The following is a 26366-nucleotide window of genomic DNA, read 5'->3' on the forward strand; positions in this document are numbered from 1 at the left end:
AGCCCTTGATTAAGTTACCTCTCAGCACCAATTCTGAGGTTCTTACCCTTTAGACTTACGCTTCATGTTCAGGGCCAACCTGAACGACGTTGAGGAGTTTCAAGCGCCTTCAAATCAGTCCTTTGGCAACAGAGGAAGACTGTGTCTTCAAACATAGGCCATTTGGACTGAGGCTGAGGATTGCTTCGGCATTCTCAGCCATTGAGAAAGAGGGACCTGGAAAAGCTTCTCAGCTACAGAGCTCATTGGACTTAAAACAACCAAAGACTGTAATGTATATTTTTCTTTAGCCCTTTGAAACTTCCAACTTATTGGGATAACCTTTTGTGAACAATAAAACCAGTTTTTGAGTTATCTACAGTGTTTTGGTCCTTGGGAGTTCCAGTTTCCCTAAAGGAGGGCAAGAAGCAATGCCCTGGGGAAAGATGTCACGTCCATGCCTCTTTCGCTAAGAGTTATAGCCCCAGGCGTGACGGTACAGGCGCTCCATGCAGTCATGCCGGCCACATGACCTTGGAGGTGTCTACGGACAACACCAGCTCTTCGGCTTAGAAATGGAGATGAGCACCAACCCCCAGAGTCAGACATGACTGGACTTAACATCAGGGGAAACCTTTACCTTTACCTATGGACAACCGATGGTGGGATTTGCAGTACCTTCAATGCTTCAGTTCTAACTTCCACAAACCACTGAAACCTCCACAAATATCAGACCTGGACCAAACTTGGCACACAGAACCCTCCACAACCAATAGAAAATACTAGCGGAATTTGGGAGGAATTGACAGTGATTTAGAGGAGATGTAGTTCACCTACATCAGTGGTTCTCAACTTGTGGGTCCCCAGGTGTTTTGGCCTACAACTCCCAGAAATCCCAGATAGTTTACCAGCTTGTTAGGATTTCTGGGAGTTGAAGACCAAAACATCTGGGGACCCACAGCTTGAGGGCCACTTACCTAAATTCACAAAGCACTGTGAATCCAAACGACGATGGATCTAGACCAAATTTGTCACAAATACACAATATGCCCAAATTTGAATACTGGTGGGTTGGGGGGTATTGATTTTGTCATTTGGGAGTTGTAGTTGCTGGGATTTATAGTTCTGGTAGTTGTAGTTCTCCAACAGAGAGTACTCTATACCAAGCCAGTGATGGAATTAGCAAACTTGCCACACATACCCAACATGCCAAACTTTGGATACTGGTGTGGTTTCAAGGAGACTGACCGCAGAGGTTGGGAGTTATAGTTCACTCACATCAATAGAACAATGTGCACCCAACTGATATTCTTGACCAAACTTGGCACAAATACCCAATATGACCAACTTCGAATACTGGTGGGGTCTGAGGGGACTGGCCCAACATGATGGTAATTGTAGTTCTCTCTTCATCCAGAGAACCCTCTGACCCCCACTGATAATGGATCTGAACCAAACTGGGCACACAAACCCAACATGGCCAACTGTGAATACAGGTGGTGGTTTGGATGTGATGGACCTTGGCATATGGGAGTTGTAGTTCACCTGCATCCAAAGAGCACTGAATCCAGTTTTGGACCAAATTTGGCACACAGACCCAGTGTGGCCACCTTTGAATACTGGTGGGGTTTGGGGAGGATTGACACATGATTTAGATAAACTGTAGTTTCCAATGGTCTTAGGCAACCCCTGTGAAATTGTTCGACCCCCTACCGAAGTCACAACCACCGGGTTGAGAATCGCTATTCCAGAACAAGGGAACAACTGCCACTGCCCCTAAGTATCTGCTGCTTGGGTCAACCTTGCCTTCGTATATGTGAATGTGTCTGGGATTCCCCTTGTGGGCCAGAATCATTTTATTGACCTGTACTAGCACAACCACAGAGTTATGTTAATGCAAGTTCTTTCCACAGTATTGTGAAAGGGGGTATCCAGTATCTCTTTACAGAATGATTTTCCACAGGCTGTGCAGAGTTAGACAGTGCTCGGGTTCAGTTCTGCTCCCAACAAAAACAACAATGGCTGTATGAAGTTCACCAGGAAAGCTGCTATCATGCTCTAGCATGGATGGCAGCTATCATGATCCTCAACCATAATGTAAATAGGTTGGCAGAAATGTACACCATCATTCTCAGCTTAGGCTTCCTCCATTGTTTCCCCTTCCCTTCCCACTTGTTTGCTTATTTATTTATTTTAATACTAGCTGTGCTTGGCCACGCGTTGCTGTGGCAAAGTGGTGGTGGTATTGGTTAAAAATTGTTGTGTAATTTTTATTTGACGTTAATTGCATTTTTATTAATTTTATTGTAAGTTATATTTTATTTATTATATTTTATTATTTTCTTGTATTATTTTTAGTTATTTTCTGTTATTATAGTATTTTATTGTATTAATTTTTTAGTGTTTTTTATTATTTTTTATTGGGTTGCTAGGAGACCAAGTTGGAGGAGATTAGCCTTCTAACTGGCAGCAATTGGATAAAAGCAATTATTCCTCTCTCTCTAATTAGGACTTTATTTTTCTTTTCTTTTTGTTGTATCAACCTAGAGGCGTGGATGATGGGTTGTGTTGTCAAATTTCGAGGTTGGGGGGCCTGTAGTTTTGTTGTTTTGTGGGTCGCCGTGATGCCATCACTCTTTTATATATATAGATTTCCTTCTTCCTCTTTACCAAGTATTTGTGCAATGCCTAACATCACATTAAATCATATTTTTGCTAAGTAATGTTCAGAATGAAATGCCATGGGCTCTACAGGTATGTTCAAATAGACAAATGTGCTCAATTCAGTTTGGAAAAATATCCTTTAACTGTTCTGGGAACATATGAGAGCCAAGCAAGGATTTCCCCAACTATGCAACAAACAGTAAAGAGTATACAAATCTGCTTAGGAGGAAGATAAACTAATTCACGGAAACCTATGTCTAGATATGAAGATATGAGATTGCTGCCTATGCGAATGTATTATTATGCTATACTCTTTCATTTTACCATTCTTGAGATGTTCAGTTTTAAATAACCAGCTATTAAAGGGAGCAAACAGAAGTGTTATCAGAGTGCTTTAAGATTTTTAAATGATTGATCTTTTTATTTGGCATATCTTTTCTTCATAGATGTCATTTCTTTTTGAACCTTCACTGAGATTTTCTATTAAAAATGAAGAAAAGTGGTTTAAAAAGGAAGAATCCGGGAGCTGTGAAATGTCCTCATCTTCTGTTTGATATGAAAATAGAAGAATAAAATACACATCCAAAGAAAAGTTTTTAAAAATGTCAGGTAATAATAGTACATTTTGAAGGCATCCCTAGAATTAAGTATTTTGTCAATTATTTAGTAAGTGCCTAATTTGCTACTGCTTGGAAAGAAAATGACATGGTTGCTCTTAAATTATTAAACAATATTTTGATGGCATTGACAGAACAAGCAGTGCAGTATTGACTGGAGTCACCATGTTATAGACAGTCTTTTTGCATTTCTTTTTATGTGAACTTGGATAGAAGAAAAATATTGTTAACTTATGAACTATATACACCAACCATGAAGGGTGATGTTAGGTTTTCTGAAAGTCCCTCTTGCTTTAGAGAAGTTCTCAAATGCTCCAAGAAGCTGTGTGGAACACATTCTAGTATTCAACGTAATTAATTGTTTAAAACTATTGTCCAATTTGTACTTTTTACTGGTTGGAGGTTAGGGGAATCTATGTTGATATACCAAAAACGGCTACTTCAGGTTTACAAGCATTATAATGAAGGAGCTTCTGGAAAACTAGCTCTACTTCATGATTTAGTTCTCAAAAGGATTTAAGTAAATTTAGTAACATGCAGATATAGATTCATACAAGTAAGGAGAAATACATTAAGCACCCAATGCAATGCAATGCAGTGAGAATTAAACAAGGTAATATCATTTTCCCCCTGGATAATTCCTATGCAACAAAGCAGAGATTTCAAAAGTGTATGTATCATGACACACAATTATGTAGGCTTGTGCATTTTGGGTGAATCGCTATCCGTTTCTGCTTCCACGATACAGGGACCCCCCCCCCCCCCCAATATCTGTTTTCTAGTGCCTCCTGAAAACAGGAGAGCTGCCAAATGGGCGTTTTTGTTCCGCATCCGAAAAAAGCAGCTCTTTTCAGCCCATTGAGGCAATGGGGAACGTACAAGGCCCCCCTTTCCCCTGGCGTCTTTTCTTTCTTCCCTTCAAGGGAGCCTGGGTGTCAGCAACGAGGTTAAGAAACCACCCTATCCAGCCCATTATCGGGGGGGGGGGACTTCCCACAGGCTCCCCTTTCATATCCTTCATTAAGATCTGGATTTAAAAAAGCATCAGAGTTACCACTCATAAGTTTCTGAATCCTTTCCCTTCTGTTTGTAGAGGAGAAGACTGAGTTTAATGCTTCTTAAAGTTGTTTTACTTTAGAGTAGAGGCAGGCATGCAGACTTGCTTCTTGCCCAACACCACCAGCAGCATGCCATGCAGCTTTCCAAGACATTTTAAGGAGGCCCAGGGAAGGAAGAGCGATGATGACCTGGAGCTCAGTGGTGCTATTCTCCCTGGACTCCCTTAAAAATCCCCTCTCTTGCCTGCAAGGCTGCAATCTCCTTTCTGCTTGGGATTTTGCTTCCTTAAAGCTGATTCTACTTTCTACTCTAGAGGGAAGGTAGGCTTCTCTTTTTGTTTTCTGGGATTACTATTGTTGTTGTTGTTGTTGTTGTTGTTGTTGTTGTATGACACAGCAAACAAGATAGATATGCTGGATTTCGTATCACAAAATCACAAGTCGAACACTTCCCAAGTGTCTAGGACTGTGTGATGTATTTTTGGATTATGCGCACAGATCCCAGTAGGGTGGCCTTTTGCAGTTGGCAGATCGTAATTTTGTCAATGTCTATTGTTTCCAAATGCTGGCTGAGATCTTTTGGCACGGCACCCAATGTGCCAATCACCACCGGGACCACCTGCACTGGTTTCTGCCAGAGTCTTTGAAGTTCAATCTTGAGGTCCTGATAGCGGCTGAGTTTTTCCTGTTGTTTTTCGTCAATGCGATGAAATAATAATAATAATAATAATAATAATAATAATAATAATAATGCCGGCTGAGATTATTATTATTATTATTAATCACACAGACAGACTACAAACAGAGGCACAACTATATGGCCCAAATGATTCATTGGAACTTATGCCTCAAGTACCACCTCCCAGCAGCAAAGAAATGGTGGGATCACAAACTTGCAAAAGTATTGGAAAATGAGCACGCAAAGATACTGTGGGACTTCCGAATCCAGACTGACAAAGTTCTGGAACACAACACACCAGACATCACAGTTGTGGAAAAGAAAAAGGTTTGGATCATTGATGTTGCCATCCCAGGTGACAGTCGCATTGACGAAAAACAACAGGAAAAACTCAGCCGTTGTCAGGACCTCAAGACTGAACTTCAAAGACTATGGCAGAAACCAGTGCAGGTTGTCCCGGTGGTGATCGGCACATTGGGTGCCGTGCCAAAAGATCTCAGCCAGCATTTGAAAACAATAGACATTGACAAAATCACAATCTGCCAACTGCAAAAGGCCACCCTACTGGGATCTGCACGCATCATCCGAAAATACATCACACAGTCCTAGACACTTGGGAAGTGTTCGACTTGTGATTTTGTGATACGAAATCCAGCATATCTATCTTGTTTGCTGTGTCATAATAAAATAATGCTGGCTGAGATTATTATTATTATTATTATTATTATTATTATTATTATTATTATTATTTGAAACACAACAAGATGAGTCCACAGCAGACACTCTGATGGCTGTTGTATTGGATCACACGTCGGACACTTCCCAAGTGTCTAGGACTGTGTGATGTATTGGCAAATAATGCGTGCAGATCCCAGTAAGGTGGCTTTCTGCAGCTGACAGGTGGTAATTTTGTCAACGCCGATTGTGTTTAAGTGCAGGCCAAGGTCTTTAGGCACTGCACCCAGTGTGCCGATCACACATTATTATTATTATTATTATTATTATTATTATTATTATTATTATTATTATATTTTAGAAGTATTTTCTGAAGGAGAGGAAGGGAAGGAGAAAAAGAAGCTAAAAGGGTAACTCTGCAAGTCCCCAAATGTCGTGTGCGCACCCCACCCACCCCCAGAGTCCCACTCCAACTCCCAGTCAGTCCCACTAAATAAAAAGAATTAGGAAAATAAAGGAAAATCAAAAAGATTCAACTGTGATGCTGAATAGGGGAGGAGGATCCCAGATTGGCTCCCACTTGCTTTCATTGTGGGTGGGTTTTCATACCGGGGGGGCCCTTATTGTGGGGGGTCCCTGAGGTATCAAATGTACCGAAGGTACTGCAGTTACAGAAGGAACCTGAATCTGTGCACAAGTCTACTATTGTGTCACTCATACTCCACAGGTGTGTAAAAAAAAAAATCGGGGGGATGCCCCACCTCCACAAACAAAGGTTGCCTGGCAGCCGCTTGGAAAGAGCATGTTGACCGCCACTGAAGGAGGAGGAGGCATATATGAAATATATACAATACAATACAATATAATACAAATATTGTACAGAATTGTTATAAGGGGTTGGTTTAACCTTCAGTTTGCTAGTAAAAACTGAATTATTGTGTTGCAAAAGGATGCATGTCTAAAACACATGCCACTAACACGCAAAGTTTGGAAAGCTCTGCACTAAGGTTTAGCTTCCAGACATCACCAGAGCTAGCAAGGTTGCACGTGCAGGCATACGTCAAGACTCTCCTGTAAGTGATTTCCCTGTTAGGCACAGTTATTAAGTGTATTCAGAGCTGCTCTTCTTTTCAATTGAATGGGAAAGCCAGTGAAGAAAATTACATAGGATTTGTGTAGGGTTTTTGAATCTCTTCTCTGATCCTTAGCGGGAGGGAAAGGAATCTCTAGGGCAGAGTTCTGTCTTGAAAAATGTGTGTAGTAATCTGAGGTCTTTGAATAATCCTGACCTGGCAACCCTAATCATTTCCAGCACAAACTTGACTGAGGTGTTGGTTTTAATCACCAAGGGAACACTGGCTCTAAGAGGCCAGTCCAATCATCTGATAATGTTTTGAAAGGAAGGAACAACATAACTTCAGTGTATTGCAGAACTCAGTGACTGAATATGTCTACTAGTTCATCAGACACAGTCTTCTCCCCGTTTCTCTACGCTGCAGTCCCACAGAGTCCATCACATTATGCAGTCCCACTCCTATATCCATGCAGCCCCTTTCTGCTCACAAGTAGCACATCAGCTTCAAGATGGGATTAACTTGATAATGGTGCTTGTAGATTGGCATGGTTGGCAAAGGGAAAGATTCCTGCGATAGGACCATGGGTGATATTTTAGGTCTGATGAATTTAGGGTAACAGTAAAGAGGCCTATTGCATAGAGCGATGGAAAAATGGAGTTCCTGTAGCCTATTTGGCCAAAGGCTGAAGCTGCACCCTTTGCCAACCATGCCAATCTACTAGCATTTATGAATCACTGGGAGAGGAACGAGGAGTTGGCAATGGGATTTGTTATGGGTCATTTTCCTTGGTCTTTTGAGCTGAGTGGGATAACTTGTGGTCATCCCCGACCTCAGTATTTTGGGGTTCCCATTTTAGGATAACAGTGTATAATTTGCTGGCTTTTATTCTTTCTGATGTGTAAATTAGAAAAAATAAATGGAAATGACAATTAGACTGTCACATATTTTCTATTTTTCAGGAGCTATACCTTCCAACATTTCAAAGATGAAAACTGGGGCACATGAGGTAAAGAAACATTAGTGTATAGTCAAGATAGCAAAAATTATTAGTAGAAAATATGCAAACTTTGAGAGGCTGTGTGACGGTGCGAGTGGCACCATCTATATGTCGAACTGTAAGTTGCAAGATTTGAATTGTTGTATCATGCCTGATTTTGCTTTTACCCTGTAAATGTAGTTGAATTGATTGATTATTTGTAGCTGTGAATCAATGTTGTTTGCATCATTTATATTGCTCACTCAGCACAATTGTTTGACTCCACCCTTTCCTGGAGTAGGACAGTGTTTCTTTTTTCATTCCACCATCAAACTTTCTACCAGATGGACGTGAGAGAGAGTCTTGGCTCTAAAAGCCCTTGATTAAGTTACCTCTCAGCACCAATTCTGAGGTTCTTACCCTTTAGACTTACGCTTCATGTTCAGGGCCAACCTGAACGACGTTGAGGAGTCTCAAGTGCCTTCAAATCAGTCCTTTGGCAACAGAGGAAGACTGTGTCTTCAAACATAGGCCATTTGGACTGAGGCTGAGGATTGCTCCGGCATTCACAGCCATTGAGAAAGAGGGACCTGGAAAAGCTTCTCAGCTGCAGAGCTCCTTGGACTTAAGACAACCAAAGACTGTAATGTATATTTTCCTTTAGCCCTTTGAAACTTCCAACTTATTGGGATAACCTTTTGTGAACAATAAAACCAGTTTTGAGTTATCTACAGTGTTTTGGTCCTTGGGAGTTCCAGTTTCCCTAAAGGAGGGCAAGAAGCAATGCCCTGGGGAAAGATGTCACTTCCATGCCTCTTTCGCTAAGAGTTCTAGCCCCAGGCGTGACGGCACAGACGGAAGTAGTCTGCTAGTGCCTGAGCATATCAAGAAAGGCCAGATTCTACTGATCCTTTCCTCTTCTCCTTGATGAGTTAACTAAGTACAAACTACTTTTGCACTCAGTTTGCAGTATTTGAAGAAAGCTGAGGGGGGGGGGGAAGAAGAGGGGATAAAAACGTGGACATTTTAGAAGTAGTTGAAAAAGTGGGATGGCAGAAAATTAATTGGGACTGCCCCCATCAAATCAGGACAACTGGAGGGTGTGCTGTCCTTAAGAAAATGAAACTTAAACTGCTTGGAAACAATTATTAGACACTAATCCTTGATTTTTAACTTGAATTACCAAATTTCACTGCATACTAGTCACACTTTTTTACACCCTTTAAAATGAAAAAAGTGAAAAAATTCCAGCTATGGGGCTTCACTTAGCCAGGTAGAAAGGGCAGGCACATGGGGAGATTGAATTCACCTGCCTTTTGGGCACTGCAGGGCATGGTTTGACTGCCAAAAGGGCAGGTTCATGGAAGAGTTAATTTCCCTGAGATCTGACTCAGTTGGCAACTGGTTGAAGCCCCTTAGTTCTAAAAAGGCAGTCACACTCTTCATTCACTCCCCTGGGTGAGTGAGCTAACGGTGTAACCTTTATTCAGGGAAATAATAAGAGTCCAGTTTTCCATCCCAGAAATGGGGATGCGACTATTGTGCGATGAAATACAAGTATTACCAGGTTCTCTAGCACAATGGCACACACACCAACTGTCATGATTTTGTAGAAACAGTTCAATGTATCTTTTGTTATCTCACTTTATCAGCTAATTGTGAAACCAGCAGTTTTCAAATCACAACGGACACAAATGTCATTATTACCCAATTATTATTATTTTTTGTGTCAGGAGCAACCGGAGTTGCTTCTGGAGTGAGAGAATTGGCCGTCTGCAAGGACGTTGCTCAGAGGATGCCCGGATGTTTTGATGTTTTACCATCCTTGTGGGAGGCTTCTCTCATGTCCCTGCATGGAGCTGGAGCTGACAAAGGGAACTCATCCACACTCTCCCCAGGTGGGATTTGAACCTGGCAGCTTTCACGTCAGCAACCCAACCTTCAAGTCACGAGGCTTTTATCCCCTAGGCCACCGGAGGCCTAGGGGATAAAATACCCAATGGCAAGGACCCTTTGAACCACAAGGTTCCATCTGCACATTCTACAAGCATGCACTGTTGTTTTTATTGTTGTAATTTTTATAGTTGCTGATTTTGTCAAATCTTCTAGTATTGTAGCTATGCCATTGTGATCTGGTCTGGTACAGAAGGAGGTCCAGGAGAATGGCACCAACTTTAGTGATGCTATCAACCTTAGTCAAGCCCTATTGTGATATTTCACAACTCACAGTATGTCTGGACATTTTACTTCAAGCTTCAGGCTTGTTCCTCAGTGGCTCCATTTGCTCTTTCCAAAGGCATTCTAACTGAGTCACTAGTAGGAACAGCAACCTCCCTATTCCTTTAATATGAGGTCTCTAAATCTGCTTGCCCAGGGGTTCATCACAGAAATGGATGAATTGTCAACTTGAAAAAGTTGATGCACCAAGAGGTTAGTTTCACCTTGGTATATTTGAACCTGACCAATAAAAACAAATGTCTCATGTCATGACCTTCCTGTTCCACATATTCAGCATGTTCCTACACATAGCTCATGCCCTGAATATATTAACAAAGAGATTAAAATGCCCTTTTTGTCCTAGGGTCAGTACCTCACTTTCAATGGCATATGTGGGTGCAGTCAGTTCGAGGAACAAAGACAATGGAAAAGTCATCTATAAAGTTGAATATGATTATTATTTTAAAAATATTTCAGGAAACCTGCAAATGCTGAAGCAATCAAAAGTATAACTGAAAGATTTTCCCTTATCTCTTAAAAGTTTAAAGAAAGAAAAGCAGAACAACAACACACCAGTGTCACCAGGGATCGGGAAGGTAGTGTTATTTTATATATGGCCAACAAATTACATTGACATTAATATTGCAAGCCCTCCTTACTTTTTTAAACTTTGAAAAAAATCCCTGCTTTATTTTAAGGGTTTTTTTTAGCATGGTTTATTCTGAGATTCAGAAAACACAAGAGAATCGGGCCTTCCAGACAAATGCATTTGCCTTGACTGAATGCATTTGCAATAGCTTTACGACAATGGCCTAGAGAATACTTGCAATTCACATTGGACTTTTTTTTAAAAAAAACTGCTTGGAAAATGGACCTGGTTCACAGGCCTAATTCTCAGTTACCACACCTACTTCTTCTACCCAGAGAGCGAACAGAATGAATGGGTCAATCACCTGACATATTTCCATCCAATTTCAAGGGTAGAATGTGTTCATTTTCTGACTAATGGCATGTCATTTTGCCGAAGCCTTTGGTCGCGAATTAATCCTGGAATCAAAACAGATTTTCCGGGGAGCAATCTTCCATCAAGTATCGATTTTTTTACACTCATGGAGTCTGTACTCCCTAATTTAACCTGACAATGATTCTGCACAATGGTCTGGGAGCACCTTGGCAACTCACAGAAGGAACTTTTACTGTCTTTTTCTGTCTTCATGTCAAAAGGAAGGGAGGGAGGTGGAAAAACAAAAGAAAGAAACCACCTAAACAGTATAGTCAGTCACTGGTGGGGGAGCATTTTGCAATTTCCTTTCTACTTTTGATTGAGGCAGCAGTGTAGATGCAGGCAGAAGAGAAAGATGCCTGCTTCACACACATCGGAGGGCTGCTATTTCAAGCGGTTGCCTGCATGTGTGAATAAGCCAGTGTGGTCAGCGTACATATAATACTGTGTCACCAAGTATTAAGAAACCCAGCAATATATGTGAATTCATGAGCTGGCCCCATCTGAGGAATTAATGCATGATAGTATGAATTCCTGTTATAGCATCATTCCTCTTTCATTTCCACCTCAATTTCCAATAATATGCAAAGGGATTGTCATGACAAACATGAGTGAATTCTATTAAACCAGCAGGCTTTGAGCCAAATCTCACTTTACACATTGAACTTTGGCATCAAAAAACGGACCTGTTCTAAATGGAAAAAGACATGTGTGTTGCCAACAGTACATACCAATCGAAGCCTGTAATTGTGAACATACTTCCTAGAGAGTTAGTTCCATTGAATTTAGATGGATTTAAGTCTGAGTAAACAGAGTTATGATTAAATTGCATATAACCAGATTTCTCCATGGGAGTGGTGAGCAGGAAAGGACTGGGAAGTCATCCTTCTGTGTTTACTATCAGCATGCCCTGCTGTTCAGTCACACCATCCATAGTGATAATGGTTTCTGTGCAATTTGCTAATTAAATCAGAATATCTTTTGGAGTGTAGTGTGGTTTCCAGGCTGTATGGCCATGTTTTAGCAGCATCTTCTCCTGGCATTTCACCTTCATCTGTGGCTTGCATCTTCAGAATATCTTTTGCACCTGAGTTCAAACTACAAAATGGGAAATGGTGTTTGCAAAGAAGTGTGTGATTTTATTTTGTTTATAGATAACATGTTTATTTGATTTTGTTTAAACAGTCAGGTTTTGTTAAATTTAAAATGGTAAGTATTGGAGCTGATAATACCAGAAGGTAACCAGCTCAGCATTAGGAGACAGGTTGCCATGACAATGGGGGCGGAGCCAACCGCCGTTTGAAAAAGAAAAGAGGGAAGTTTAAATCTCAGTCTGTGATTTTTAGTCACAGGGGACAGACTGGTTCCAAGTTAAGGAAACCAGGGAGGCAGACCTCTCATAGGCCAGACTAAGCAAGTTGGGTGACTTGTTTAGGGTCATTTGTAGAGGCTGTGGAGAAGGGAAATTAATCCCAGTGGATCCAAGAGGATCAGTTTTTAGTTTAGTCTTGAGAGAAAGGAGTATTTTGAAAGTTGTAACACCTCACATCTATTTGTAACTGTTATTCTAAGTGCCTTTAAGAAGTTATAGAAACCACTAAGTTCTGTACACGAAATAAACTTGTTTTGATTTTTATTCCATCTAAGTCTCTGTCACAATCATATCCTAAGAAGCAACATCACCTTCAAAAGTAAAATAAATAAAGAAATCTTAAAAAAGAATAAGTGCCATCTGCCTGACATCTCCTCCATTGGTGGCAGCGAAGATAGTTAAAATATATATTAAATAATTAATTAAAATCATCATCAAGACACCTTTACAGTGTTTAATTACAAATAAGTATGATTAGAGTTTGCAGTGGCTATTATAACTACACCTCAGCATTTCTTGGACAATATTTTTCATGCAATGAGTTCTAATGATATTGAACTGAGACTATAATTATTTGAGGGAGCAGCCTGGCAAGGACTGCTAACCAAAACTAACCAATTGGAGTTCCAGATTAAAGATTCACCATACATGTGAGTCAGTGCATTCTGGCCAATAATGAATGCAAGCAGGCTCCTGCCCAAAAGTACAACCATAAAGGATATGGTGTTGTGCAACCAGTTTTATAACATTGTCCAAGTTTGAATTTTCCCTCCCCTGTCTCCAACTGGCTGTTGCACCCCAAGGCAGCGCGAGCACCTGAAAACCAGACCGGAGCCAATATAACACACATGTCGTTTATTGAAGCAGAATATATATATATATGCACATTTAAGGTGGAAAGTCAGAGTAAGAAATAGTCCATAATATATATATTGCAATTCAGAAAGAGTTTATCAATATCCAATTTGCAATCCACAAGTGAAGCTCGATAGCTTCCTTTAGAAATCAAAGTTTGTCCATGAAGCAATAGCGGAAACAAAGCACTGCAAATCCACTTGAAATGTCCTGTAGCAAAGTCAAAGAAGCAAGATAAACAAAGCGAAGTCAATCTCGATTCAGGAGCAAGGAAGTCACAGTAACAAGGTAAAGTCTACTCGGGAACCGTGGTTCGGCACGGCTCTCTTGAAACTGGAAACTTGGCACAGATTCAGAAGACAAGGCAAGTAGCTGGAAACTGGAACCTCTTCCGAGGAAAGGCAAAGTTGACACCGCAACAAGAATACACTTTTAAGGAATCCCAAGCCTGTAAGATTAAGGAGTACAGGACCCCCAAAAACTTCCCTTGGGAAAGTTAGCCATCCGGCTTGTGAGCTAACCTTCGAGACCTTCTCACTCCCTCTTTCTTGCTTCTATCTCTAGTAACAAATTCCTTCCGATTAAACATCTCATCTTTACCCAGGTGTGGGTAATGATGAAGAGACTTCGGAATGTCTGCCAATTAGTGGGTCTTCTGAAATCACCATATCAGGCAGTTGCAAGGTCATGGGCCCTCGGCCTGAAGCACATTGTCTGCAAACAGCCTCGTCTGTTTCCAACTCCATCTCTTGATGGAATACAGGCCATGATGGCTGATCTACAACACTGGCTGAGCTCTGGTGATGTGGCTGGAGATCCCCTCCCAGCCAGGTGGGGGAAAGCTCTGTGGGAAGAGAGAAGTCTTCAGGAAGGAAGTGTTGGTATTCCAGGCCAGCAGGGGTCCATGGTGGGGATGATGGGATTATGAAGCCCATGCACTGAGAACAATGGAGCTGATCTCTGAATCTGTTTTAGGCTAGGCAAACCAAGGGAGGGTTCCAGGATGTCTATTGAGGTGACTGCAGGAGCCCCCAGTAGCACAGTGGGTTAAACCATTGTGTTGGTAGGACTGATGACTTGAAGGTTGGGTTGCTGACCTGAAGGTTGCCGGTTCAAATCCAACCCGGGGAGAGCGCGGGTGAGCTCCTTCTATTGCTCCAGTTCCGTGCGGGGACATGAAAAAAGCCTCCTACAAGGATGGTAAAAACATCAAAACATCCAGGCATCCCCTGGAGAACGTCCTTGCCGACGGCCAATTCTCTCACACCAGAAACAACTTGCAGTTTCTCTAGTCGCTCCTGACATGAAAAAAAGTTGAGCTGTTGGGAAATACTATCAATAGAATGATAGCCTTTTGTTATACCTTTGTCTGAGGCTGAGAGACATACTTGAGTGATGGCCTTTGTCTTGAATAAGACAGTTCAGATAGTTTCTTATACTTAGTGCATTGAAGAATAAGGTAGGATAAAAGTATAATGTGTTGTCGAAGGGTTGTTGTATGTTTTCCGGGCTGTATGGCCATGTTCCAGAAGTATTCTCTCCTGACGTTTCGCCCACATCTATGGCAGGCATACTCAGAGGTTGTGAGGTATATGGAGAAACTAAGCAAGGAAGGTTTATATATATCTGTGGAAATTCCAGGGTGAGAGAAGAACTCTCGTCAGTTGGAGGCCAGTGTGAATGTGTAGTTAATCACCTAAATTAGCATTGAATAGCTTCATCTCCTGGCTTCTTCCTGCCTGGGGGCATCCTTTGTTCAGAGTCATTAGCTGCCCCTGGTTGATTCATGTCTGGAACTCCTCTGTTTTCAGAGTATTGCTTCTTATTTACTGTTCTGATTTTTGAGTTTTTTTTTAATACTGATAGCCAGATTTTGTTCATTTTCATGGTTTCTTCCTTTCTGTTGAAGTTGTCCACATGCTTGTGGATTTCAATGGCTTCTCTGTGTAGTCTGACATGATAGTTGTTGGTGTGGTTGAGCATTTCTGTATGAAAACTATAAAAGTATAGTTTATATATTCTATAAATCTATGGGATAGATATAGTGTAAAGAAAAGTTATATGGGAAATCCTGAGAGCAAATGTAGTATAGTAGCTGCTATTGGTTTTTTATAATCAAGTTTTAGGTATTAATTCAGTTTCTATGTAAGACTTACCTAACAAGTCTTTGCTTGAAGATTACCCCATTCTTAAGAATTCAGGAAATTCTTCTCTGGGGTCAGTGAAAGATGATTCTGACCCAGGTGATTTTTGGTAGAAATAATTTACACATTTTGCTATAGATGCACATGTTGCTGGTCTGTTATGAGGTGGCAACAACTTCACATAAAAGGGAATCATTTTATTCTGGCTTTATGTCCTTTAGAAAACTATAAATCCTTAGGGCTGTTGTGTTCAACAGCACTAACACAGCATAACATACAAATGGGACTTCCAATTTTATTCTTCCTGCTGGGAGCATAATCTCCTGAAAACAACATGGAGAAGTTCTGAGTTGAGTTCTTCCTCAAACTGCATTCTTCTTTCAGGTTTTTTCTAAACCTATTGCATGTCTGCCTTTTATGTCTTTTTGAATGAGAGGATAATGGTTGCTTTCTGACATGTGAGCAGCTGGATCTCCATTACTATAGATCCTTTTGTCCAGTCCTCAGAATGAGTGGGAGGAATCTCAAGGAAAGAGTGCTGCCTTGAAAAGTGCATGTACATATCTAATTTCCTAAATGGTTTTTGGAGTGTTGTGTGGTTTCTGGTCTGTATACTCATAGCAACATTTTCTCCTGACATTTCACCTGCACTATAGTTGGCATCTTCAGAGTGAGGCGGGGGGGGGTTAAGGAACCCCAGGAAATACCATATATGGGCAGAGATGGCGACAGCTAGCGACCCGGGTGCATAAACTCACAGAAACATGTGACTTCTGGGAAATCATGTGTTTCTGAAGAAATGAAAGCTAAAGAAAAACAAACAGAGCATGCGTACGCAGGCGCTCTGAAAGATTTGTGAGCACGGCACAAAAAGGGTGCAGCCGGCCTGCTAGTCAGCACCGATTGGGCAGCGTCACAACTCTAAGCCAATGAATTTGCTTGTGGGCGGGCATAACCCGAACCCTGTAGTGTGTATAAATGTTCACTCAGCATGCCACTGGGCGGTTCCCCTGGAGAAGCACTTACTTTGTGCTAGGGGGACCCCTAGTGGCCATTAGCGAAATAAAACTGCTTTCTGGGAAATTCCTTCAGTTGTCCGTCTTCAAATTCCTCCACTGCGCCAACAAGAACCGTAGCACGAAGGTTCCGCTACATTTTCTGGTGACCCCGACGTGATTTTTTCCTATAAGACGGGCCAGGAGATTTGGAGACGGATCCCGTTGGCGGGACGGCCTCAACTCAGCGGTGGGGGCCTGAGGCAACTACCGTGAGACGAGAAGGGGCCCCTGAATACTACACGACCGGCTGCGGTGCTTGCCTCTGAATGCCAACGCCGACTGACGGTGAGAGCTGCAACATCAGCGAGGTTCCACAGAAACCGGCTAGGAGGAAAAGGATCCAGGGGAAAAAGCCCAGGGGCGAAGGTTGGTCCGACGTCTACAGAAATCTGGCAAGTATAGGGGTTTGCATGAGATATTAAGGGAACGCCAGCGCTGGGAGGGACAAAAAAAAGTTCCCAGGGAGGTAGAAAGGGGTTCTGTCTTGTGTTTCCTGACGCATGCCGTGAGTGGCCGGGTGCCCAGGCCAGGACAGTCCCCTCTATTAGGCAGGATGGGAGGGAAAAATTCAAAGAGCTCCACTCCCTTACAATGCATCTTAGATAATTTTGGCTCTTTTGCTAGCAGAGCCGTAGCAGGGAATCCAAGGGACCTAAGAGATTATAGGCTGAGAAATTTGTGTCAGGGAGAATGGCCAGATTTTGGTTTAGGTTGGCAAGTAGAAGGAACGTGGTATCTGAAACTGATCCGAACAGTGGAAGAATATTGTGCTGTGAATCATCCGAACCAGTGGGTCTATATTGCTACGTGGGAACGGGTAGTTAGAGAAGATCCAGGTTGGGTTCGACAGTGCAGGAATGGCAAATGTATGGTGGTGAAGAAGGAGGGGAAAAAGAAGGAAGTTTTCCAATCCAATGAGGAGGACTACCCAGATTTACAGTTGAGTGTACAGGCTAGACAACAGGAATTATTGCCGCCACCCTTGCCACCGCCCCCCCCACCCCAGGGAACAGCCCCCGGTGCACCTACACTAGGAACGAGACCCCCACCCTACTCTTCGGAGTCAACCGAAGCGGCCAAGAAACACTATCCTAGCCTAGAAAAATATCAGGAGGAAACAAAGGAAAAGAAGAAGTCACAACGGATGCCCAGTGATGCTTCTCCGGCACAAACTCGGAGACATGGAGCTCCGGTGTGGTCTGGTGATTCACCGACCGGACCGGCCCTCCAGATGCCCTTGAGAACGGTGCCTGTGATAAACAACAGGAATGAGATAGTTCAAGCATACCAGGTAGTGCCTTTTAGTAGTAGTGACATTTTGAATTGGAAAAATAATACTCCACCTTATAGTGAAGAACCCCAAGCTATGGCTAGGCTATTGGAAGGGATTATGGCAACCCATAATCCCACCTGGCAAGATTGCAGACAATTGTTGAATATGTTGTTCACATCAGAGGAGAGAAGAGCAGTGTTGAATAATGGGGTAGCCATAGCCCAGGTTGGTGCCCCACAAGATGGTGATGCAGCCGAGTGGGGAGCACAGAGGTTTCCTGTGGAAATAGATCCCCAATGGGACACCGCAGAAGAAGGACATTTGCAGAGACTGAAAGGATTCCAGCGTATATTGGTAGAAGCGGTAAAGAGGGGCCCGCCGCGACCCGTCAACATTGTAAAAATTCAGGGAGTGGTACAGGAAAAATCTGAGTCACCAACAGCCTTTTTGGAAAGGCTGGAGGCAGCATATAGAAAGTATAGCCCGTATAATTTGGAGGATGAAAACGGTAGGAGGGCGATTCAACAGTCTTTTATCAGTCAAGCGGCTCCTGACATCCGGAGAAAGATTCAAAAGCAACCAGGATTTCTAGGAAAGACTATGAATGAATTGTTGGCACTCGCAGATCAAGTTTATATGGCGAGGGACCAGGTAGAAGAAGAGAAGAAGGACAGGAAGAAGAAGCAGGAATACCAAGCATTAGTTACCATGATGGAACAAAGTGCAAGTGGACAGAGAGGAAGAGGAGGATATGCCAGAGGGGGACAAGGAGGAAGAAGGGGCCCCCCTCGGAGGTTAGGTCGAGACCAATGTGCTAAATGTAAGAAGTTTGGACACTGGAAAGGTGAATGCCCAGAAGGAAGAGAAGGAAGTCAGGAAGGACCGAGAGAAAGAGGAAGGCCTGAGAGAGGAAGAAACCCAGGAAGGGGAAGAGGGCGTGGGAACTACGTACCTTTTCCTGCAAGAGAGGTGATAGCTGCAGCAGCTGTGATGGAAGAAGAATGGGAAGATATGGATGGAGGAGAGGAATGAGGAAGCCAGGCTCTTGTTTTGTTGGACCCCGGGGAGCCGATGGTCACACTTGAAATCGGGGACCAACAATTGGACTTTTTAGTGGACACAGGTGCCGAAAAATCAGTAGTAAATACAAAAATTAGTCCACCAACTCGGGAAACTACGAAAGTAATAGGGGTGTCTGGGAAGACCCAGAAGTGCCCCTTCCTTAAGGAACGCACCTGCAATCTGGCCGGACATCAGGTCAAGCATAAGATGTTATATCTCCCAGACTGCCCAGTCCCTTTATTGGGAAGGGACATTTTATCAAAATTACAAGCACAACTCCAGTTCATGAAGAATGGACAAGTGGAGCTATCATTTCCCATGGAAGAGGAATGGAGACTGTTTCAAGTTAGGATTTTTACTGAAGAAATACAATGGCCATGGCATGAGACTCCTTTAGTGTGGGCAGAAGATAATCCTCCAGGATTAGCTAAATATGTTCCACCGGTGGTGGTGGAAGTGAAAAGAGGAATGGGGCCCATATGCAAGCCACAGTATCCCGTCAGTCGAGAGGCAGTGCAGGGGATCAGAAAGCATCTAGAGCGACTTCTGCAGCATGGGATATTGGTACCATGCAGTTCCCCATGGAACACGCCCCTGCTCCCAGTCAAGAAACCAGGAGGACAAGGAGAATATCGCCCAGTCCAAGATTTGCGGGCTGTAAATCAAGTCACCGTTCCCCTAACCCCGGTAGTGCCAAATCCATACATCATGATGAGTCTAGTACCAGCATTTGCCAAATGGTTTACTGTATTGGATTTAAAGGATGCATTCTTTTGCATTCGATTGGCCCCTGTATCCCAACCGATCTTTGCTTTCCAGTGGGAATCTCAGCAGTCAGGGCAAAGGACCCAGTATGTTTGGACACGCCTTCCTCAGGGGTTCCGGGACAGCCCGACCATTTTTGGTCAAGCCCTGGCCAAAGACTTACAGGATTTTGTAATACCTAAGGAAGAGGGAATTTGGCTTCAATATGCAGATGACCTGCTTATCGCTTGCCGGACACTAGGGGGCTGTAAAGAGCATACTTTGAGATTTCTCAAGACATTGGAAGAAAAGGGTTACAAAGTGTCAAAGAAAAAGGCCCAGTTGTGCTGTCCCACGGTGAAATATTTGGGGTTCCATCTGACCGAAGGAAAGAAGATGTTAGGAGCTGAAAGAAAGGAAGTTGTTTGTGCCATCCCCACTCCCAGTACCCGGCGACAGGTGCGGGAATTTTTGGGATCAGCAGGATATTGTAGACAGTGGATCCCCAACTACGCCGTGTTGGCTAAGCCACTGTACCAGGCTACGAGAGGTGGAAGAGAAGATCCATTTGAGTGGACAGAAGAATGTCAACAGGCATTTAAGGCATTAAAAGAAGCATTGATGTCATCTCCAGCATTAGGACTGCCCGATTTGGAAAAACCATTCACTCTGTTCGCTGCAGAGCGGGAAGGAACAGCGGTTGGAGTATTGACCCAACCACTAGGTTCATGGCAAAGGCCGATTGCCTACTTGTCAAAGCAATTGGACACAGTGGCTCGTGGATTGCCACCTTGCCTGAGGGCTGTGGCAGCATCAGTAGATTTAATCAAAGAAGCGAATAAATTGACCCTAGGACAGCCACTGACAGTTAAGGTGCCCCATAGCGTTAAGGCACTGTTAGACATTAAGGGACCGCGCTGGCTCACAAGTGAGAGGTTAATGAAATATGAGGGATTGTTGTGTGACAACCCACTGGTGACCCTGGAGACTTGCTCCACTCTGAATCCGGCCACCTTGCTCCCGACTCCAGGAGACACCACGATCCATCAGTGTGCCCAGGTGATGGATGAGGTATTCTCCAGTCGACCGGATTTGAAGGATGTGCCACTAACTAAGGTGGACGACACTCTGTTCACAGATGGAAGCTCCTTTATGGAAAATAATCAAAGACACTCAGGTTATGCGGTTGTTCGGTGGGGGGGAGAGACGCTGGAAGCAGAGTCACTGCCCCCGGGGACGTCTGCCCAGAAGGCCGAATTGATTGCCCTGACCCGAGCGTTGGAATTGTCAAGCGGAAAGCGGGTTAACGTCTACACAGACTCAAAATATGCCTTCACCACCCTCCACGCACATGGAGCACTGTACAAGGAGCGCGGGCTCCTCACGTCTGGAGGAAAGTGCGTGAAACATGCTGGAGAGATTGTGGATCTCCTGGAGGCGGTTTGGAAGCCAAGGCAGGTGGCTGTGATGCATTGTAAAGGGCACCAACGTGGAGACGATCCCGTAGTGCAAGGAAATAGGCAGGCTGATCTGGCAGCCAAAGAGGCAGCTAGGCTGCCCTATATTGAACATCAGGTAATGGCCCTACAGGTAGAATTAACTGAACATAACATTACATATACACCAGAGGAAGAAGAATGGGCCTTAAAGGAGAAGGGTCAGTGGTCAGGAAAACTCATAGTGATGCCAGACGCCCGTGTCTACGTCCCTAAGGACTTGGCATGGCACTTAGTCCAACACATGCACCAAAACACACATTTAGGAAAAATGGCATTGGCAAATCTGCTAGGACGACAGTTGTATATCGATGGATTACATAGCCTAACGGCAGCAGCAGCCCGAAGATGCTGGACATGTATCAAAAATAACCCCAGAGAAGGACCCCTCAAGCCACCAGGAGTCCAACATGTGGGTGGGGTACCCTTTGAAGCTTTAGTCACTGATTTTACAGAAATGCCCCCATACAAAGGATACAAATATTTACTGGTGTTCGTGGACACATACACAGGATGGGTGGAAGCTTACCCTACAAGAACTGAGAAGGCTGTAGAGGTGTCAAGAGCTCTAATGAAAGATGTTATTCCCAGATTTGGCATACCCTTAGAAATTGGATCAGATAATGGCCCCGCATATATTCAACAGGCTGTGCAAGGATTATGTAGAATTTTGGGCATAAAATGGAAGTTACATTGTGCATATAGACCCCAATCTTCTGGAAAAGTGGAAAGAATGAATAGGACATTAAAGGCTCAGCTTGGGAAACTTTGCCAAGAGACAGGATTGCCGTGGACGGTGGTTTTGCCCATGGCATTATTAGGAATCAGATGTACACCACACAAACGGACAGGACTCTCCCCTTTTGAAAGACTCTATGGACGACCCCCTTTGAACTTGAAGGGAGCTTTAGAGACAGGAGCTGAGCAGCACCTCATAGGAGAGAAACAGACATTGGCCCAGGTTCAGGCTTTGGGCAGACAAATGCAGCAGTTAGAAAAATACATTTCTGAATTGAACCCACCATTCCCTACCACACCTCTACATTGTTTTTCACCAGGTGACGAGGTTCTGGTCAAGGATTGGAAGATTGAGCCATTGGGACCCAAGTGGCGAGGACCCTATGTTGTGCTCCTGTCTACCCCCACTGCAGTGAAGGTGAAGGAGATTAAGCCGTGGATACATTACACCCGTGTAAAACTAGCACCTGAGGAGTGGCGGACGGAGCGAGTTCCTGGTGAGGACCTGAGACTCAGGATCATCCGGCAACTCCCTAAGGGGTCAACAAGGCCATGAAGCTGATCCCTTCGGGTGCAACGGAGCGTCGGTGGTCAAGTATGTCGCAGCATGGCCCAACAAAGGCGCTCTCCGGGAGATGGTGGCTAGACATTTTGAGAGGAAAAAGTGGGAGACAAGCTATGAGGAGGGGAGGAAAGCGCACTGTGCTTGGTATATTATTTGTGCTGAGTTTTATTCTCTCTTTTGGAAAAAGAGCACATGGGAATTGGATAAAAGAACATGCCAATTATATGTTTGAGCAGCACGGGAAAGAGGTAGCATTAATATATGAACACCCCCTCACCGTAGGAGATTTTTCATTTCTTCCCGATTTAATTGATGAACCACAGATTGTGTTGGAGGGATTGTCCAAGGCTCAGGAGGGTCCACCTACCGTGTTTTCTAGCATACCGCAAAGGATAAATAAAACTCGGTTTCGACGGTTTAGATACCATACCTCCACCAGGGGTTTGTGCTTCTGTTGTGGAGGATCGGGAATATGGAATTCTGAGTGGAAACACTGGGGAACTAGGCAGGCGTTCTTTTCCCGATTAGGCAATTATTCCCATTGTCGAGACCGGTTCTATCTACATGGACGATTTAATACATCTTATGTCTCACGATTAAATCTAACCGCAACCGAGTGGGCTAGCATGTATCCAGATTATCCCACATTTAGTGTGAATGATTCTATTGAGGGCCTAAAATCTTATATGAACATACTGCAACAATTAACCCAACTGAGCCTAGGTAAAAGCCTCTGTCCGTCATGGCAAATTAGGGATCCAAATCTATGGTTTTTCTTTGATAAATGGGCCACAAATTATCACCCCGGCAACTACCAGTGTGTCGGTGTGGGTTATTTGACATTCCCAGTTCAGGTCTTACACAAAGGGCATCAGCGCCTGAAACGGGACATTGTGCAAACAGGCCCTCTAGGACCAGAATGCTCGGATGAGGTCATTATCAACAAGGCCCTGTCAGGTTCAGAAGCCTCCCGTGTAGGAGGAGGCCTGATCACAGGCTTGTTGACACTGGGTGCTTACCCAGGGATTGTAGCTCAAGCAAACCGTAGAAGTGTTCTAGGCCTGACTTGCCGCCTTGAAAAGTCCATAAATGCCACTGGTAAAATTTTCCGGGAAATCCAGTCTGAAGTAGAAGAAATCAGCCAGATGGCCCTACAGCATAAGTTGGCCCTTGACTACCTACTGGCGGCCAGGGGGGGGTTATGCGCCATGGTTAGAGGACGTTGTGTAGTGAAATTTCATAACTTGAATAATACTATTGAAGATGACATCGAGTCATTACAAAAGTTAATTTACAATAATGTCCAGGAGATAGAAGGTTGGTCTCCCTTCTCCTGGGTGACTAGCTGGTTACCCTCAATAGAATGGTTGAAGAACATATTGTTGGTAGGGATTTTAGGATTGTTCATTGTTCTCATAGTTATGTGTTGCACTCCAATAATGATGCAAATGTGTACTAGGTGTGTCACACAATCTTTACCTGAAAAAAAGATAGCCATACTCCAAGCCAAGCGGGATTGGATGGAACCATAATGCTTTGCTTCAGCTTTTGTACATGCGCTTCGCAAAAAGAAAATGGGGGAGTGAGGCGGGGGGGGTTAAGGAACCCCAGGAAATACCATATATGGGCAGAGATGGCGACAGCTAGCGACCCGGGTGCATAAACTCACAGAAACATGTGACTTCTGGGAAATCATGTGTTTCTGAAGAAATGAAAGCTAAAGAAAAACAAACAGAGCATGCGTACGCAGGCGCTCTGAAAGATTTGTGAGCACGGCACAAAAAGGGTGCAGCCGGCCTGCTAGTCAGCACCGATTGGGCAGCGTCACAACTCTAAGCCAATGAATTTGCTTGTGGGCGGGCATAACCCGAACCCTGTAGTGTGTATAAATGTTCACTCAGCATGCCACTGGGCGGTTCCCCTGGAGAAGCACTTACTTTGTGCTAGGGGGACCCCTAGTGGCCATTAGCGAAATAAAACTGCTTTCTGGGAAATTCCTTCAGTTGTCCGTCTTCAAATTCCTCCACTGCGCCAACAAGAACCGTAGCACGAAGGTTCCGCTACAAGAGGATCTGATGGTGGTAAAGCAAGTGAAGTATATATACTTGTGGAATGTCCAGGGTGGGAGAAAGAACCAATGTCTATTAACCAACTGTGAAAGGTATAAATAGCAAGGCTGATTTGAGGGCATCTGCCTGGAAGTAGCCAGGCCTTTGTTCCTTTGGAGTGTTTATTGCCTAGAGGCATCCTTTGTCTAGGTGGTGTTCACTAGCCCTTGATTGCTTGCTGCCTGGGGCTTCCTGCGTCTGGGTGGTGTTCATTAGTTATTGTCTTGATTCTGGTATTTCTCAATACTAAAAGTGAATCCTGCAAAAACTGAGATATTCTGGCCTGGCCAGCCACCAGAGTTAATCCAGTCACTGCCTGATTTTGATGGGGAAGTTCTGGTTCCGTCTGCTACTGTTAAAAGCCTTGGGGTTGTGTTGGACTCATCGCTGACAATGGAGGCCCAGATCACTGCCATAAGTAAGCAGGCCTTTTTTCATCTTCGCCAGGCAAGGAAATTGGCATCCTACCTTTCAACAGAAGCATTGGCAACGGTAATGCAACAGTCACCACTGCAATCCATGCAACAGTCACCACTAGGTTGGATTATTGTAACGCCTTCCAGAGACAAAAACCCAGAAGATCCGAATGGTCCAAAATGCGGCGGCCAGGCTGCTAGCGGAATCATCTATAAGATCCCATATTACACCGATTCTGAAACAACTGCATTGGCTACCAATAGAACATCGGATCTCTTACAAGATACTGATCCTGACATTTAGAGCTCGAAATGGCCAAGTACCATTATATCTTAGGGACCGCCTCATTCCTTTTTTCCATCAGTGGTTACCTCGATCCTCCCAGGAAAATCTCCTATACGTACTGGGTCCTAGGGAGGTACACCTGGAAGCTACAAGGTGTAGAGCCTTTTCGGTCTATGCTCCAATTCTGTGGAAGTCATTGCCTCCATATGTTAGAGCAATGTCGGAGTTGCGACCTTTTGTAAAAGCGCTGTTTGACTTGGCTGTTTGGTTGTGCATTTAAGTAAATCAGATCTAATTTGCCAAATAATCACTGTTGAATGTTTTTATGTTGAATGTTTTTATGTTGAGTGTTTTTATATTGTGGAATGATATTTTAAATTGTAAGTCGCTCGGAGCACTCTGGTGGAGAGCGACTAGTTAAGAAATAAAGTGAAGTGAAGTGAATACCAGAAGCCAGATTTTGTTCATTTTCATGGTTTCTTCCTTTCTGTTGAAATTGTCCATGTGCTTGTGGATTTCAATGGCTTCTCTGTGTAGTCTGATAAAGTGGTTGTCAGACTGGCCCAGAATTTATATGTTTTCAAATAATATTCTGTGCCTAGCTTGGTTTATCATGTGTTCTGCAATTTTTCTGGTTGTAGTAGTCTGCAGTGCCTTCTTTGATTCGTGTATGGGCACTGCATTTGGTGGTACTTGTGTAGACTTGTCCACAGCTGCACCGTATACAGTAGACTCCTGCAGGAGTTAGAGGATGCTTTTTATTTGGAGGGCATATCCTGTGCAACTGTGGTTGATGCTTAATGACAGCACTCATTTGACATCACCCTTGTAACACCCCCAGATTTCTCTCCCTGTGACTTCTCAAGTGTTAGCCCCTAGGTTTCTGGTTGTGGCCATGACATTTCAGGGCATGAAATATTGTGATCTGGCAACCCTAGGATGGCTGGGTGGTGAAAAAAACAAAGAAGAGGTATGTGCTTGAGGTTTATCATCTAGGGGGAAACATGGGTTCGGTCTGGACTAAAAGGAAAATGTAAGGACCATGTTCAATGTGTTGTCGAAGGCTTTCATGGCCGGGATCACAGGGTTGTTATGTCTTTCGGGCTGTGTGGCCATGTTCCAGAAGTATTCTCTCCTGACGTTTCACCCACATCTATGGCAGGCATCCTCAGAGGTTGTGAGGCATGGATAAACTAGGCAAGGAAGGTAAGAATATACATCTGTGGAGAGTCCAGGGTGTGACGAGAGTCCTTTGTCAGTTGGAAGCCAGCGTTAATGTTTCAGTTAATCACCCTAATTAGCATT

At 43.7% G+C, this 26366-nt stretch overlaps 1 long non-coding RNA gene across 1 annotated transcript; it reads left to right on the forward strand.

Moving 5' to 3' along the window:
• Positions 1-2290: 2290 nt before the first annotated feature.
• LOC134292551 (uncharacterized) lies at positions 2291-8451 on the forward strand. Its single transcript, XR_009999795.1, has 2 exons — positions 2291-3252; positions 7708-8451. It is a non-coding gene; the product is annotated as an uncharacterized LOC134292551 (long non-coding RNA).
• The last annotated feature ends 17915 nt before the right edge of the window (positions 8452-26366 follow it).

Source organism: Anolis carolinensis, chromosome 6 (genome assembly GCF_035594765.1).
Source record: "Anolis carolinensis isolate JA03-04 chromosome 6, rAnoCar3.1.pri, whole genome shotgun sequence".
Classification (NCBI taxonomy): Eukaryota; Metazoa; Chordata; class Lepidosauria; order Squamata; family Dactyloidae; genus Anolis; species Anolis carolinensis.